Raw genomic sequence first — 16,473 nt, forward strand, 5'->3', positions numbered from 1 at the left:
AAAATTCCCTCATGGTTACTCATGAATTTAAATGGAAAATAATCAGATCACGTTCATCCTGTTTACTTACCTCTAGTCGCACAATAACGTCTCTCGTATTGCTTGTAGAAGAGGTGGCAGAATGAAAGTTATTTGTATGTGATTCCTAAAATCTTTTAAAATGTCGATGTACTATTATTCAGATGCAACAGGTGGCAGTAGCTTGCTAGTATGGCTGTTATTGTCTTAGAAAGCGAGGTGTCGATTTCCTAACTTTAGATACTGCTAGACTGTATCACGTCAAGTTGGACTGCCTATCTATTTATTGTCACCCGTAAAGAATTGAGATAAGCCTCCCTATGCGAGGGTCGTGGGTGGTGGGGGGCAAATCAAATTTCCATATGAACAACAGCTTCTTTCCTGCTGGGGTGCCGGTCGCTGTGGTCGAGCAGTTCTAGGCGCTTCAGTCCGGAACCACGTTGCTGCTACGGTCGCAGGTTCGAATCCTCCCTCGGGCATGGTTGTGTGTGATGTCCTTAGGTTATTTAGGTTTAAATAGTTCTAAGTCTAGGGGACTGATGACCTCAAATATTAAGTCCCATTGTGCTTGGAGCCATTTGAACCACTGGAATCTGCTGGGGTAGGAGCGACAATGTATCCTCCTTGATGGCTTGTGCTGCACATTGCTTTAAAGCAGAAGTCGATTATACATTTTTTATACAGAAGGAACCTTTAATTATGAAAAAGGTAAATAACTTGCAGACTATAGCGGCAACTGCCGGTGTTATCCGGTGTCGCAGCTCGTCAAAGTCTCCCCTCTGGGAACAAAGATTCTGTCTTTAATTTAGCCCCTTCCGCATAATTCCATTAGTTTTTAATCAGGTGATTGTGGTGGCCACGATATTGTTCGACCATGTACAATCCAAGTCGACACATTCCTACTGAAATATGCGACAACTTCACGATGACACCATGATAACGTGGTGTCGCCCCATCTTGCTGGAAAATAAATTCTTTACCCATATTTCTTTGTAATTGAGGCAGTAGATAATGTTAAAGTATGAACAGGTACGATCTGCCACTTACAGGTGACTCGGCCCAAAAGAAAGAACTGTAATACTTGTTACAGTTTACCGAGTATAAACCATTTACCTTAGGCAAGTCCCGTATATGTCGATTACATTACGTGGTTTCTGCTCAGCCCATATTCTAACATTATGCCGATTAACTTTACCACAGGTATGGAAGTTGGCTTCGTCATAGAACTGAATTTTATAAAGAATATCAAGTTCGGTCAGCATTTTGTTGGACATTTCTACACAAAACGCAGTTCGTTTCTCATTGTCACTTTTAAACCTTGCAACAGTTCCAGTTTGTAGGATTTGAATGACAGGCGATTCCGTAGTACCTGCACATTGTAATACTAGACATATTCAATTCTAAGTTATCACTTCTTGTCGATTTACCCGGACTACGAATACGAAACGTCGTGCTTCTAGGGCTTCCCGTCAGGTAGACCGGTCACCTGATGCAAGTCTTTTTAGGTGACGCCATTTCGGTGACTTGCGTGTCGATAAGGACGAGATGAGGATGAAGACAACACAACACCCAGTCCATGGAACTGACGTCTGATGTAGAAGAGCGACGGTATATTCTCTCAATATAAAATACATTCGCACTTGAGAATATGAACAACCATTAACTGTACCATGGGATGAAGGCAGTGGAAATCTCTTCTGCGATCGCATTTTTTTACGCCATCTTTTTTTTTTGTGACGTGAATGAGATAAATGACAATCCTAGCCACGGGCGGGAGTGAAAATGAAGTTATCATCTGCCTCACAATCCCTGCTGGAGCACGAGGTGTCGCACCATGAATCTGGCATCCAGCCGTATAATCTTCATCATATCTGCCATTGTGCGCGGCATGTATTTCTCCTGCCCTGACCATTCGAAGGACCATTATCTGAGGTGGTTTCGTTGTTTACCAACTTTTAGAACGGTGCAGTACTATCTCTAGTCGTTCTGCTGCAAGTCTTCTCATTTTTGGAACACCCCAGCTGTCGTCGCATGTCCAGCGATCCAGTTGACCGCATATGTCTTTTGTTTGGGAAAAGGATTCTTGTCCGGTAGAAAAAGTACATCCGATGTGATTTCTAAATCGACCATACGAATTGTATGTAATCTACTCCTGGTCACACGTTTACATTTTACGAGAGTACACCACATCGATCTCGCTGCTGTTGACAGTAATGGAGTATGCAGTTCACACCAAACGTGCTTCCAAGTTCTCGTTGGATATTTGAATTCCATTATGTTGCGATCACGGTGATCCATCAAGCACTGATAGATCGTGGGTATTTTCGTCGAAAGTACTTTCAGACGAACATAACTACAATCAACATGAAATGAGACAATGCGTGCAAGAGAAAGTGAAATGTTGCCCACCGCTATCAAATGGTTCAAATGGCTCTGAGCACTAAGGGACTTAACATCTGAGGTCATCAGTCCCCTAGAACTTAGAACTACTTAAACCAAACTAACCTAAGGACATCACACACATCCATGCCCGAGGCAGGATTCGAACCTACGCCCGCAGCGGTCGCGCGGTTCCAGACTGAAGCGCCTAGAACCGCTCAGCCACAAAGGCCGGCCCCACTGCTATCGGGGGTTCGTAGGAAGGCGGAACAAGCACTTCTCTCAAAGCTGATGTTATGGTATGCTTTCGTTGTTGCCAATATCGTATCATCGCTCGCATGTAAAGCGCCAAAGCTTTGTTTCGCACGTGAGGTTGAGGCCACCGTTCGGGAACTGTAGCGTTAACGTGTCATACTTGATCTTAAATAACATCCCACTACTAACATAATAACCAAAGGCAGCCATGAGGCGGTCCGCACTACCCTTTCGGTATTGGTAGGATCTGCGCTAAATGGGGCAGTGTTGACGCTATGTGAATGTTGGTGTATGCCACACGTTGGATCATGTCAAAGGCTCTCAGTGAGTTGCTGCGTATCGTCAGACGAACATTCCTCAGAAGTCGCCGAGAACTCGCCGCCACTGACTGCCGTAGTGAACGGGTAAATGTGATCCTCATACATCGCAGCGATTCCATCGTCTGAAACGGTCGCTGTACGTCTTCCAGACCTCGTCCAGTGTGCATAATTTTGGATTTCGTCATGTTAACAACACTGCCTGCCGCTGTCCCGTAAGAGTCAAGATGTTCGACAGCCTGACGCACTTCATTTCCTAATCTGATAAGAAGGATCAGGTCGTCCGCATATGCGCGACCAACGAAAGAGTCCTCATTAAGCGCCATCCCAGTAAGTGAGCGCCTCATAACACACATCAACGGCTCGAGTGATATCGCCAATAGCGTCATGAAGAGTGGGCGCCCTTGCCGAACCGAGCTGTTAACGGGAATCGAGCCCGATTGCCGACCGTTTACAATGACCTTCGATGTAGCCCCTCGTATTAGCCTCATAACTATGGAGATGCCCTTCAGCTCATGACTGACGCCAAGAGTCATGGTTTATCCTGTCGAACGCACGCTCGAAGTCCACAGATATCATCGCTGCTCGCAGTCTGCACAAGGACGATAACGTCACGATATTCACTTAACGCCGAGGAGATGTTGCTTCGCACCCCTAGGCAAGCCGGATCAGGGAACATTGTCCTGGATATCGCTAGTTTGAGACGGGATGCTAGTAGTCGTGCAAAGATTTTATAGTCGGTGTTTAGTGTAGTGAGAGGCCGATATTAACACTGCGACTCCCCGCCGTCTTCGGGATGGGAAGAAGAAAGCCAGTCACAAAATCAGACGGTAGGTGCATGTCAGGACGCATCGTCCCACTGTATATCGACACCGACTGTGGTATCATCATGTCCATGAATTCTCGATAAAACTCTAACGTAATCCCATCTAGCCCTGGTGATTTATGGTCCACTCCTTTTTTGAGTGCCACCTTCATAACGGCTTCTGTGAGTGGCTCCATAAGCGCTGCCTTATCCGTCTCCGTCAGTGTCGTTCGCAGATGTTGCAATATGTCTTCCCCCATGCGACGATCCGTCGGTGTTCCGGCATATAGGTGGTGGAAATGCTCTAAAAATCCATTTGAAATGTCCTGTTGTGTTGTCAGTTGACGGCCATCTAAACCGTGGAACACTGTGACCAGTGCACGGCGGCAACGCTTGTGTTCCCGCGACACATGGTGCATCGATGTACGTTCCCCAGTGATGGTGTCGAGACACCTTGCCTGTATCGGGTTGCCACTCAGTCGGCGTCGCTTGATCGACAGGGTTTGTGCCTTTACACGATGAACTACTGCATGATGTTCTTCAGACGGCATCTGGAATGACAGCTCACGAAGCATGGTGTAGTAACAATCAAGAGTGTCTCTTTGCAATCTCGTCTTATCCCGACCACACCATATGAGAGGTCTTCTTATTGCTGGCTTAGTTCATTCGAGCCACCATTGAAGCACTGAGGCATATGCTGGTAGACGGCGTTGACATATGGCCCATACCTCCTCGACTCTCTGACGACATTCGGCTTCTCCACACACTTTGCCGAGGGCGTGATATCGTACAAATGTAACCCAGATGATCAGTAAATGCCGCAGGCCATCGTCCCGCGTCGACCACCTTATCCCGTAGGCTAACCGAACATACATTCGATCAAGTCTGCTCGCCGAATGACTGGTAAAAAAAGTATATCCCTCACGGTTCCTATGAATCCTGTTCCAGGTGACGCATAGCTCCAGGGCCCGGCATACTACTTGCAGTTCACGACAGGTATTGTAATGTGGAGTCTGGTCTTTTTGGGCTAAAACACAACTGAAGTCACTACCTATCATGAAATGATCGAATCTGCCGATAAATAAGGGCACAATCTCTTCCAAATAATATCTCGCACCCGCCCGTCTGTTGTCTGTGCCGGAAGGGGCATAAACACTGAGAATACGAATTCCATGAACGGTTATCGCCAGTGTTCGTGCCGAAGGCAGATAAGCCAGGTCGCGAACCGGAATCCCATCCCCTATCAATGTCACCGTTCTACTGCCGTTGTCCGAGTCAGGCGTGCAGGAGACGTATCCACGTACTTCCTGGGGTTCAGGAATGTAAATTTCCTGCACCATCAGTATATCCACATCCGACGCGTAGATCATGTCCCGAAACAGTTGCTGCTTCACGGGCGATCTAATGGTATTTACGTTCACTGTCAAGACATCTTTTCACTGTTCGAATTCATACGGTCAGCGAGATCCGAAGCTTGTGGCTCCAAGTCAGATAGGTCCACAGTGTTAGACTCAAGAGAAGGGAGCGTCTCCGCAGAGTTCAGTCGGCGCTTCTTGGGGCACTTCGGCGAGTGTTGCTTGCGGGTCCTAGCCTCGGCCTCTGGTGTTGTCGAATCTTGTATCTCCTGCTGTCTCGCCATCGCCACAACGCCCTGGGACCGTTCCACTTCAGCTTCCATGTCTTGCGTGATGCTGTCATCCTCTTTCTCCATCATCTGCATTGTCTGGGATTGGAGCTCGGTCGGAGCCATTCCTTCTTCAGTGTGGCCCGAAGGCGCCTCAATCAACGGCAGCGCTGGTTCGATAGTACGCTCCGACCTCGGCGTCACCTCCCCGCGAAGCGCCGTCACGTAAGTCAAGGACAGTGACGCTGGTGTAGCCGGATTCGGGAAGTCTCCGTTGGGGAGTTTCACGAGTCTCCTCTGCACACACACAGATCGAAGATGTCCTTCACCACCACACCCGGAGCATGTCCGGGGCTGTCCATCATAGATGACGATAGCTCTACAGCCGACGATGTTTATGTACGATGGCACATGTTTCGTAAGGGCAATTCGCACCTGTCAGACACCATTGACCACTGGATACGTGCTACAACTTGCCCAACGTTCGGCCGTATGGCTAGTAAATCTGCCGTATGGTTCGAGTGATTCAGTGACCAATGATTCGGGTACCTTGAAAGGCAACTCGAAGATTCGAATCGTACGCACGCCCAGGCCCAAATGAGCTACTAAAACTTCGCCAATATGACCATCGGAGTGTCAGAACTGGAATCCTCGTCTGGCGGCTTCAGTAATTCTATCGCATGCTGCGTCGTCATTGATCTTTACGTAAAGGGGGCTGCTCAAGATCTATAAATGAATTCCAATAAGCTCCGTGTAATTAAGATTCACTTCGTCCCTCAAGAAACGTTAGATTTCGAAAGCCTTCGGTCGTGCATACTCGTTACAGAACGTGAACTGTATCGTGGTTTTTCGAAAATTGTGTGCCACTGCGTTCGATTCAAACAGTAACACAACGCGTGTAAACACCGCATCTCCCGCAAATGCTCTCAGCCGGGACGTAAACTAGTCCGAGCTGCTCTCATGCCAAAGGCAGACAGTTCACTCAGCTATCGAGGCCGACACTACGAATATAAGACCGACGAATTTGTGCAATTGCTGCGTCACAGACTGCTGACAGGCTCTGATCCGGCTTCCTATGTGATAAACACCCAGTTTTGATCAGACGATTGTATCAATTAATAACAGTTTGTCTGTCAGTTGAGGCTTGTGATATTTAGTCCTGAATTGTCCTTGAACTGTGGTAGTGGATCTCGATCCATGAACGTATCCATGACCTGTTGAAATATTGTACGCGCTCTGCGCCGTTATACGACGCAGTCATGACTGTTGCAATAACTCATTCGCACATGCCACCATGCAAGACCTTAGGGAACTAATAGTGTTAGGCAGTAGTAAACTTGACTACATACTGCACTCAGTGCTACATCAAACATTTCTGAAAGTTATTGTCTCTTTTGACACTTAAAGGTTACTTTTGCATAATTTTTTTATAAACATTCTTTATCTTACGACATACACTGAAGAGACAAAGAAACTGTTACACCCGCCTAATATCGTGTAGGGCACATGCAAACATGCAGAAGTGCACCAACACAAGGTGGCATGGACTCGACTAATGTCTGATGTACTGCTGGAGGCAACAGGACTGTCCACAAACCGCACGTTGCGAGGCATCACAGATATGCTCAATAAAGCTCATGTCTGGGGGTTTGGGGGCCAGCGGTAGTTTTTAGACCCAGAAGATTTTACCTGGAGCCACTCTATAGCAATTCTGGACGTATGGAGTGTCTTGCTGGAATTGTCGAAGTCCGTCGGAATGCATTATGGACATGAATGGTTTCAGGTGATCAGACAAGATGCTTAAGTACGTTTCACCTGTCATAGTCGTATCTAGACGTATCAGAGGTCCCATATCATTCCAACTCCACACACCTCATCCCATTAGAGAGGCCGGCTGCTTAGAAAGTCCCCTTGTAAAAGGTGTTTTCAACCTATTTTGTGTAGGTATCAACATTTCTATGTCAATTTGTAGTGTTGCTTGTGTAGTGTTGTATCTGTCAAGGAAATTCTTTAGCTATGTGTACATATTTCAGTCACGTGAACTTTTTGAACGATTATGTTTAAACTGTACTTGTGGATTTAAATAACAATTGGAGTGATGGTTATATAATGTACTGTAAATCACTTGGTCCATAGTTAGGGACCGTATGGTTGCATGTAAAAGATGTGGGGAAGCCCCGTAGCTAAGGAGGTAGCTTGGCAGAGTGGACAGCCGGCCGAAGTGGCCGTGCGGTTAAAGGCGCTGCAGTCTGGAACCGCAAGACCGCTACGGTCGCAGGTTCGAATCCTGCCTCGGGCATGGATGTTTGTGATGTCCTTAGGTTAGTTAGGTTTAACTAGTTCTAAGTTCTAGGGGACTAATGACCTCAGCAGTTGAGTCCCATAGTGCTCAGAGCCATTTGAACCAGAGTGGACAATGTGTGGTTATCACGCTAGTGGTAACACGTCCTATTGCGCCGCGCGGGATTAGCCGAGCGGTCTCAGGCTCTGCAGTCATGGACTGCGCGGCTGGTCGCTGGGGAGGTTCGAGTCTTCCCTGGTGTGTGTCTTTGTCCTTAGGATAATTGAGAATAGGTAGTACGTAAGCTTAAGTCCCATAAGATTTCACACACATTTTAATATTTTTGAACACGTCCTTTTGTAACAGGTAAGGAGCCTGGGCTGCGCAGCTCTGTAATTTACATCTCGTTAGCAGTGGCCGATCATTGTGACTCATATTCTTGATGTTTTAAGGCCGGAGGAGCTTAATAGTAGTATTTATGGCCTCAGATGCTGCATTTGGTGGTACTATTAGCATGGCATGGTTTTTGGCCCTGTAAAAATACAGTTCCGAAGCCAAAAAGATCTGTAACAGAGCAAGCCCAACAGTACTGCCATGACTGCATCGCCGCCGTGTTAACAGCCACTTAAAATTACGCCACCATTGCCACTAGCATTCCACAATTTTTTTTATGTTTTCCTCTGTGTAAATGGACCAGGTATTTGTGAAATTCGCTTCATTTTAATAATAATCCTGGTGTTGCTAAAAACTCTTACACTAATGATCATCCCATATCGCAAACCTGAACAGCAGTCCTGTCTTAGTGCATTGAATTCCGAGTGCCCTGATTTATTGCGGAAATACTTACTCGACAGCTGTAAAAATAGTTGCAGTTGCTTTCTAATGTGTGGAGCTATAGTGTTTAAACTTCGGTTTTATAGTTTGAGAGCCGGCCGCTGTGGACGAGCGGCTCTACGCGCTTCAGTCCGGAACCACGCTGCTGCTCCGGTCGCAGGTTCGAATCCTGCCTCGGGCATGGATGTGTGTGATGTCCTTAGGTTAGTTAGGTTTAAGTAGTTCTAAGTCTAGGGACTGATGACCTTAGATGTTAACTCCCATAGTACTTACAGCCATTTGAACCATAGTTTGAGAAATACTCCACTTCCAGGGCATTTTTAAATCAGTCTGCAGTCATTTTCTGAAATAATCTGCCTTACTTGAAAAGCTGCCTTAAAATAGTAAGGCTGATAGTCAAAAGAACAGTAGTATTAATTTGAAGTGAAAAGGATTATTAATTCTTTATGCACATTGATCAGGACTGCAAAGTTTTATCAGTGTTCATTTCATGAGAAAGTGTTGGAACTTGAATTTAATGTTGTGTTAGCATTTGCGCAGCCAGCTATATTTTGAATAGGTTAAAAGATTGCTTACCAACGTACATTTGTTATTTAAAGAGTTATAGTTTGTTATGCTTTACTTAATTGATAATTATTGATGAGAATACTTACCATTTCTCGTACATACTTGTGTAGTTTCGTTAATGAGTATGGTTCTTCAAACCATGAAAGTTTAAGGACCCTCATGTGCGAGGCTATATAGTTAATTAAGCAAAGGAAAGGTTCCTTCAGGAGCAGTGTAGTTAGATTTGCATTTTGTTTAACTGATTCAAACTGAGTTTAAGAAAGAAATATTTACTGTATTAGCTGCTCTATTGGACGTTGGTTAATCCACAGGCATGGAGACCCTGTACTAAGCAATGATATTATAGAGTGTGGTCATTAATAGACCCCTTGATTGAAGTCAGAATCAGTTCATGCTCTTTCCTGTTCAGTATTACTATTAATTTCATGCGTGCTGGTGATCCGTTCTATAAACTGGTTGTTGAGATTCATATGTTACTGTTTGTTATCTCGTTGGCCATTTGTTTGTCTGACTTCCAAGTTAGCAGTACATTTATCTATAAGGTTAGGTTACTGTGTAGTAGTGTGAACAGATATAAAAAAAGAGTTTCGTGTGTGTGTCAAGGAAGGTTATGTTAGCCTTAGCACTGCCTTCTGCTTTATTATATTGCTTGACACAAGAATGTCTAATTAGGCCGGCGACCGATGTTAATACTTAGTATTACGACTTGCTTTTGTGCTAGGAGAACCTCTTAAAAGCGGTTGCTCGTTTTATTTTACAGGTTACTACCCCTCTGTGTAGGGGCTGTAATTTTTGATATTCCTTTTTTTAAAACAGGAAGGTAAAACAGTGGCCACTACTTCCACCACATCAAGTGGATTTAGTGCTCACGTACTCACACTGAGCCGTGAACACTTCCCACTTTATCAATGGGGGATTATTGAAAATTATTATTACTATTATCGGTGCCACGCGTGCAATGGTCGTGCCAGGCGTGCGATATTGAATCTTGATCCTGTCATTAGTGGCGCGAGGCCTGCACGACCTTGTAGCAACCGTTATAGTTCTTCATTATTCTACTGTGACACTAAGGATGGTTTCACGCAATGAAAGGGAGAATGTACAAATTAAAGGACTCATTTATTTAACAGTTGAATACTGAACAATTATACAATCAAATGGGGGTGGGGGAAGAAAGAATTGAGTTCAGCAGCTTGCCCCAACACTCGTTCATAATAAGCCACGATAGCAGGAGACAAGGAATTTTAGGCACAATCGCCGTATTATCAAATTGGGTCCAGTTTACTAAAGGAAGGGGTTGCAGGCATGCAACGACCACCACCATGAATCAGCCAAAGACTAAGAAAGATGCTACTGTGGGTGAATCGCTAGGTAGCCTCCAGTACTAAAGAAATACCAGCAGCAAGACCCGAAACTATTCATATAACTTTGGCTCGCGGTCCGACTACGTTAACGAAACATGAAGGGGCCTCAGACACTCACCAAGTGGCGTAGGACAAAGGGCACAAGTTTTCAAGCTAGGAAGACATAAATTCTGAGTCGTATTTTACACAGGAGAACTGAAAGAGCTACTGTCGGACCAAGTGGAAAAGTGAGCATGAATGTATGTACTTTAGTGCGGTACTACAAGCTTCCGTGACTAACCAACACGTCTCGCACATTATGCCCCACTGTATAAGGAAAACCCTACAGTCTTATGACACGGCCGGCTGGAGTGGCCGAGCGGTTCTAGGCACTACAGTCTGGAACCGCGCGACCCCTACGGTCGCAGGTTCGAATCCTGCCTCGGGCATGGATGTGTGTGCTGTCCTTAGATTAGTTAGGTTTAAGTAGATCTAAGTTCTAGGGGACTGGTAACCTCAGCAGTTGAGTCCCATAGTGCTCAGAGCCATTTTTCTTATGACACGGAAAACATTGCATAAACCGTAATTCAAGGAGCTCACATCAGTACAATGACCTATAAGTTTCCCTCCGGGCCGCAGGGCGCGAATCTACAGTGCACGGCGGCGCTCATGCTTACCGGAACATCATCTCCTGGAAGCAGCACCTCCGGCCCCAGGCACGGTCACACTAGAACTGACTACTGCCCCTTTGTCCACTATCCATCCGCGGAGGGCGGTTGGCGCACGCCCGCGAAAAACGGGCGCGCACCTGAACTGGCCAACCATAGGGCCGGAATTTCACAGGGAGGCGACCTCGCGACGTTAAAGTTGAGAAGAAATATTAGTTACAAGGTTGGTAAGGCAGGTTGGGGAACTGAGAGCAGGAGAAACTTTGGCCACTACTGAACTTTCAAACGCCACCACGTGCTGCCCTGGCGATCGGCAAAAGGATAGGAAACGGGGAACCATCATGGCTGCTAGGAAGACTGCTGCCCTTGCCGATAAATAAAGAAAATTCCTGGCGCCAAGCTCCTCTCACAGATCAGTGTGAGACAAGCTGTAAAAATCGTCAAATAAATCAGACAACCCATAGAAATTATTAATATTACCTGAATTATTAGTTTACCGAATACCACAATACTGGGATTAGAAATATGAAATGCGAGCGCTGAATGGTGGATGAAGTGCGCGTCTTTCACTCTGTTCCTCACGCATCTGTTTACTGTTGGTTATACTCTGCTGGAGTGTTTCGGAAACAAATACCAATTAGATTATTCTGTTCTCATTAGATTATCTCACGGTCGCAACTTTCTCAACAATTCCTCCCAAAGGTTTTTTTCGATCATATCTAGTGACTAACTAGTGTGGTTCGAGCAGTGAATGTCTAGTGGCAAGAGGGTGCAATCAAGTCCAGTGGAGGGAACAACAGTAGACGTTGCATGCAATAGTAAATTGCAATATTTTAATTAATTTTGAATACATTATCGGAGTGATAGTGATCAATATGTTACAAATATTTACCATTAAAAACAGTCTTGATCACAATTTATTTAGTACAGTGAACGGTTTCGACCACTACTGTGGTAATCTTCAGACCTATAAGTCGTATACAAAGCTTTAATTAGAGGGCTACACGCATTAAAGAAAATACAGAAAGTCATAAAGCAATAAAACGGTAAATTACCAATGTGTAAGAACCCCCTTCTGCTAGAGAATCACTACTGGTTTTAGAATGTTTGCTTATATGCTTTTAGACTACATATTGCTAATTCACATCCTTTTATTTTTGACACTACAGCTTCCATTTTCATTATTTTTATTTGTTTATAAGACTGCCATGCAGCTTAAGTAATAACATCGCTTTTTTTTAAAAAAAATTACACATGTAATTAAAAAAAATTGCACTCTACATACGAACTTCATAGAAAATATTTCATAAATATGCACAACAACTTCGTATCGTATCTGTGTAGCATGTCAGTTAAAGCTTATTGCAGCCTACTCACTGCAAATCGTTTCGATAAAGACATGTTGCTGCTCAATAGTACTTCGTTTGACGTGACAGTCTTTGCCATTCCACTTTCGCAATAACTTCGTTAGAAAGAAGCCTGCTGCCACATCTTTGCACTGGCGTTTAGCTTCACCATGGCAACGACTAGTTTGCCTATCGACTTTACAACAACTTCAGTGGAATGAAGCGTGCTACCTCATCTTTGGAACGGCGTGCAACTTCACCATGGCAACTAGTGGTTCCAAATGGTTCATTAACAGGCCTTGAGAGGGCAACACATGTTCTGTCAAAACTAAGTTCCTTTATCCTACATGTTTAAGTATTTTTAACGTTTCTTAATTGACAATAGCTGTTAAATAAGCTAAGTTTAGTGTGTGTTTATTTTTATTTCTTGACGATGTTCTTTCAACCAAGAAATTTTACAATTGTTATTCGACTTATAACTCATTGGTTAGTAATGACATCATACCGTCAGAAGTGGGCGGAACTTTCGTTATATATAGTAAGACGTACACTGGTTTCTCCAGTAGTGATTCTCTAGCAGAAGGAGGTTCTTACTCAATGGTAATTCATCGTTCTGTTGCTTTATAACTTTATGTATTTTCTTTATTGTATGTAGCCCTCTAATTAAAGCTTTGCATACGACTTATAGGTCTGAAGATAACCACAGTCGTGGTCGAAACCGGTCACCATACTAAATAAATTGTGATCAAGACTGTTTTTAATAGTAAATAAACTGTAATACACATTCAGAGTGGGCGAAGGTGTGTTTCCATGAACTAAACTGAGTGAACGAAATGAAATAGTGCGAGACGCCGTGGGAAATTCTGCTGACAGAAGTGGTAGTTACACGAGCAAGTAACAGATTACGCTAGTGATAAACAGCTAGCCTACACGCAATGTCACTAACATGTAAATGAACAGTTGAAGATGTTGAGACCGTCTCAAACCATACCAGAAAAAAAAGAAGACGCAACTGATGAGGACTTTACAGACGATCAGGTTATGTGAACGTATCAGTTGATATGTTTGATTCGCCACAAATAAAGAAAGAACCGAAAGAAGCATATGAGGTAGAATAGAGCACGAAAATTCGGTAGAACGACAATGTAGACAACTGTTGAATGTGACTGACTATTTAAAAATGTAGTAACATCAAATGAAAACGCAGATCAGGGGCCTTAACAACCGAATTGCAACCGAAGCTAGCAATATGGAAAGCCAGTTTAAAACATCGATTAGCGATCTCAAAATTCAAATGAAGTTTCATAACACTAAGATAAGTCAAGAGCTAGAACACGTAGCCCTCAAAGTAGATACTTTAAGTACTACTGGCACTGAAATGTAAAATGAAATTAATTCTATAAATGAAAACATGGCTAATATGCAGCGACAAATTAATGACATTAATGTAAGGTTCGATATTGAAATCATTAACATTCAGGAAAAAATATAACCTTTGGTAGTGACGAAAGTGGACGAAAAAGCTTTTGGGCTGAAAACTGAAATAGTAAGCGAGTGCAAGAACGAAATCTCACATTTGAGGAGAACAGTTTCAGGCGCTGAAAAAGTTTTAAGGAAAGAAGTTGTTGAAAGCGAACAGAAGTGTGATAAAAACACTTCGCAAATTGAAGGAATAATTTCTGACCTTGAATGTAAAATAAGGGGCAGGCCTGGTGTTATTAATAACAGAACACTACTTAACAAGTTGTTGGAAGGCGAGGAAAGATTCGATCCCGCCAAGAAACATAGCCGATACCTGATCATTTATCTGATCAGGCAAAGATGAATGTGATGATCACAGCTCTGGCGGGTGAGGCCAAGCGCTGGAGACTTAAACTGAATACTGAGCAAATGACCTCTGGCGAATTTAAACAAAAATTCACAGAATACTGGTCTGAACAAAATTAGGATTTAGTATGGCGGGAGTTCATCATGGCTAAACTCGACGATAGTAGGAGCACGAATTCTTTACAAGATTTCTGAAAATACTGGTACCGGAAGTTGACACACTTCAGAAGTAGGCGATTGGAATCCAAAATTATCTGTGAACTGTGGAATAAGCTCCCAAAAGATTCTAAAAGATACATAGGCAGCAACCACTGAATCTTCTTAGCGTTCTTAGAAAGGTCGGAAGATTAAGAACACTGGCGAGGAAACAGGGATAACCGCCATAATAATACTAAAAGAATCAACCGTAATCATGACAAGCAAAACTACGGCGATGGTTATCGCGTCAATGTGATTCAACTAGGTAGGGGCAGAGGGAAAGGAAGGAAGAGGAAATTCTGCCGGCCGCGGTAGAGGTTTTTATGCACAAAATGCGCACCAGAACGATACGGAAAACTGAATATCACCGATGTTGAGTACCAAACTGACACGTACAGAATATATCAGCCCACACGAAGTAACTTTTTCAGACTGACACGGACAGAATATATCAGCCCACACGAAGTAACTTTATCGAAATAGTCACCGAATAAAGAAATGACAAGCGGTCACGTGGCACACCTCAAAGCCGCACGTACAGTGACAGTTCCGCGCTTGCGTTATTTCCCGATAGCAAACTTATAAGCTGTCAGAGAGCAATGACGAGTGCGAACGTTCCAGCTGTTTAAGGAGAGGCCATGTGTGAGGCGGCAGAACAGAATGTAAATGTCACAGCAGGTAAAAGCGAAAATAGAAAGGCAAATAATATTTCCGTAGTCGAGGAAAATGTAGGCGCATTCGTAGATGTAAGAGAAGGAGCGAGAAGCTTTACAAATAGTAGTTTAACTAGCGAAAACGAGTTGTCAGAGGTGACAGAATGGAGTGTGCAGATCGACGATCTGTACAGGGCCTCACACAATGCGAAATGGATGATTTTAAGAAAGCATAAGCGCCCAAAATGTTGATTCAAGATGGGAGAGATAATAGGGACGTCGGTAATGTGACATGGCCTGACAATAAGGAGGAGGAAATAAAAAGCGCCACGCAACGTTCGCTTGCAGCCAATAAAAAGGTCATTATGGATTGAAGGATGTTGGGAAACGAAACACTCAGCATTAATGATGAAACAACCTCTGTTAACGACCCGCAAACTGCTACCGAAAGGAACGAATTTGAAGATAATGAAAACGTAGACAATTTTCTACGTGTTCTTTAAGACCATGAAGATTATACAAAGCACGAAGTAACTTTGGACGTTATTAGAGCTCATGAGGATGATAGCTCATCAGCAGAAAACTGCGAGCCTAAGTTAAGGTCTGACGAGAAATCAGAAAACGAGCTTAGCGACTGTCTTGGAATAGCTTTCATGTTAGATCCAGAAAGCGAAAGAGAATAGTCGGATTTGGACGACTGCTCAGATGGCGACAATTTCGGTATACCTGAAACCAATGAAGGTGCAACTAAATGCAGTATTGTACCAACCAATGACGATGATTACAAACAAAATCCTGACGTCATTACAGAACAAAGAAGGAAAGAACCACTTGATGATACGGTACCAATTCGATGAAGAGTTCAAGTAATTAAAACCTTTTAACTTCAGAAAGCGAAGAAGCCACCTGGCATAGGTGATTTGCAGCAAAAGGACATGTCTTGGGGTGACATTATGGTCGACCAAGATCTATTGTGGGAGGAACAAAATAATGGCAATAATTCAACCACCAAACAGACCATAATCCTGGTTGACATTTATAACGTCAGAATACAAGTACTTCTGGATACTGGCTCTCAGATAAGCGTCATTTCCCAATCATTTTTCGAATACATCTGTGATAAACCTGGACTGGTCATGGTGTCAGTTAGTGGTGTAAATATCGTAGGCACCACGGGTAAATTCAATAAGACAATAAAGAAGCAAGTATTGGCTGAGTTCAGCATCAAAGGCCAGGAGTTAGAACACGAGTTCTTAGTCGTACCATTCTTAAATACTGAAATGATCCTAGGCCCAGATAGGTTGTAACAAGTAAGAGTAATAATCGATTGCTGTCAGGAAATAGTTAAGACTAACGAC

The sequence above is a fragment of the Schistocerca americana genome, chromosome 5 (genome assembly GCF_021461395.2).
Source record: "Schistocerca americana isolate TAMUIC-IGC-003095 chromosome 5, iqSchAmer2.1, whole genome shotgun sequence".
In the NCBI taxonomy this organism is placed as follows: domain Eukaryota; kingdom Metazoa; phylum Arthropoda; class Insecta; order Orthoptera; family Acrididae; genus Schistocerca; species Schistocerca americana.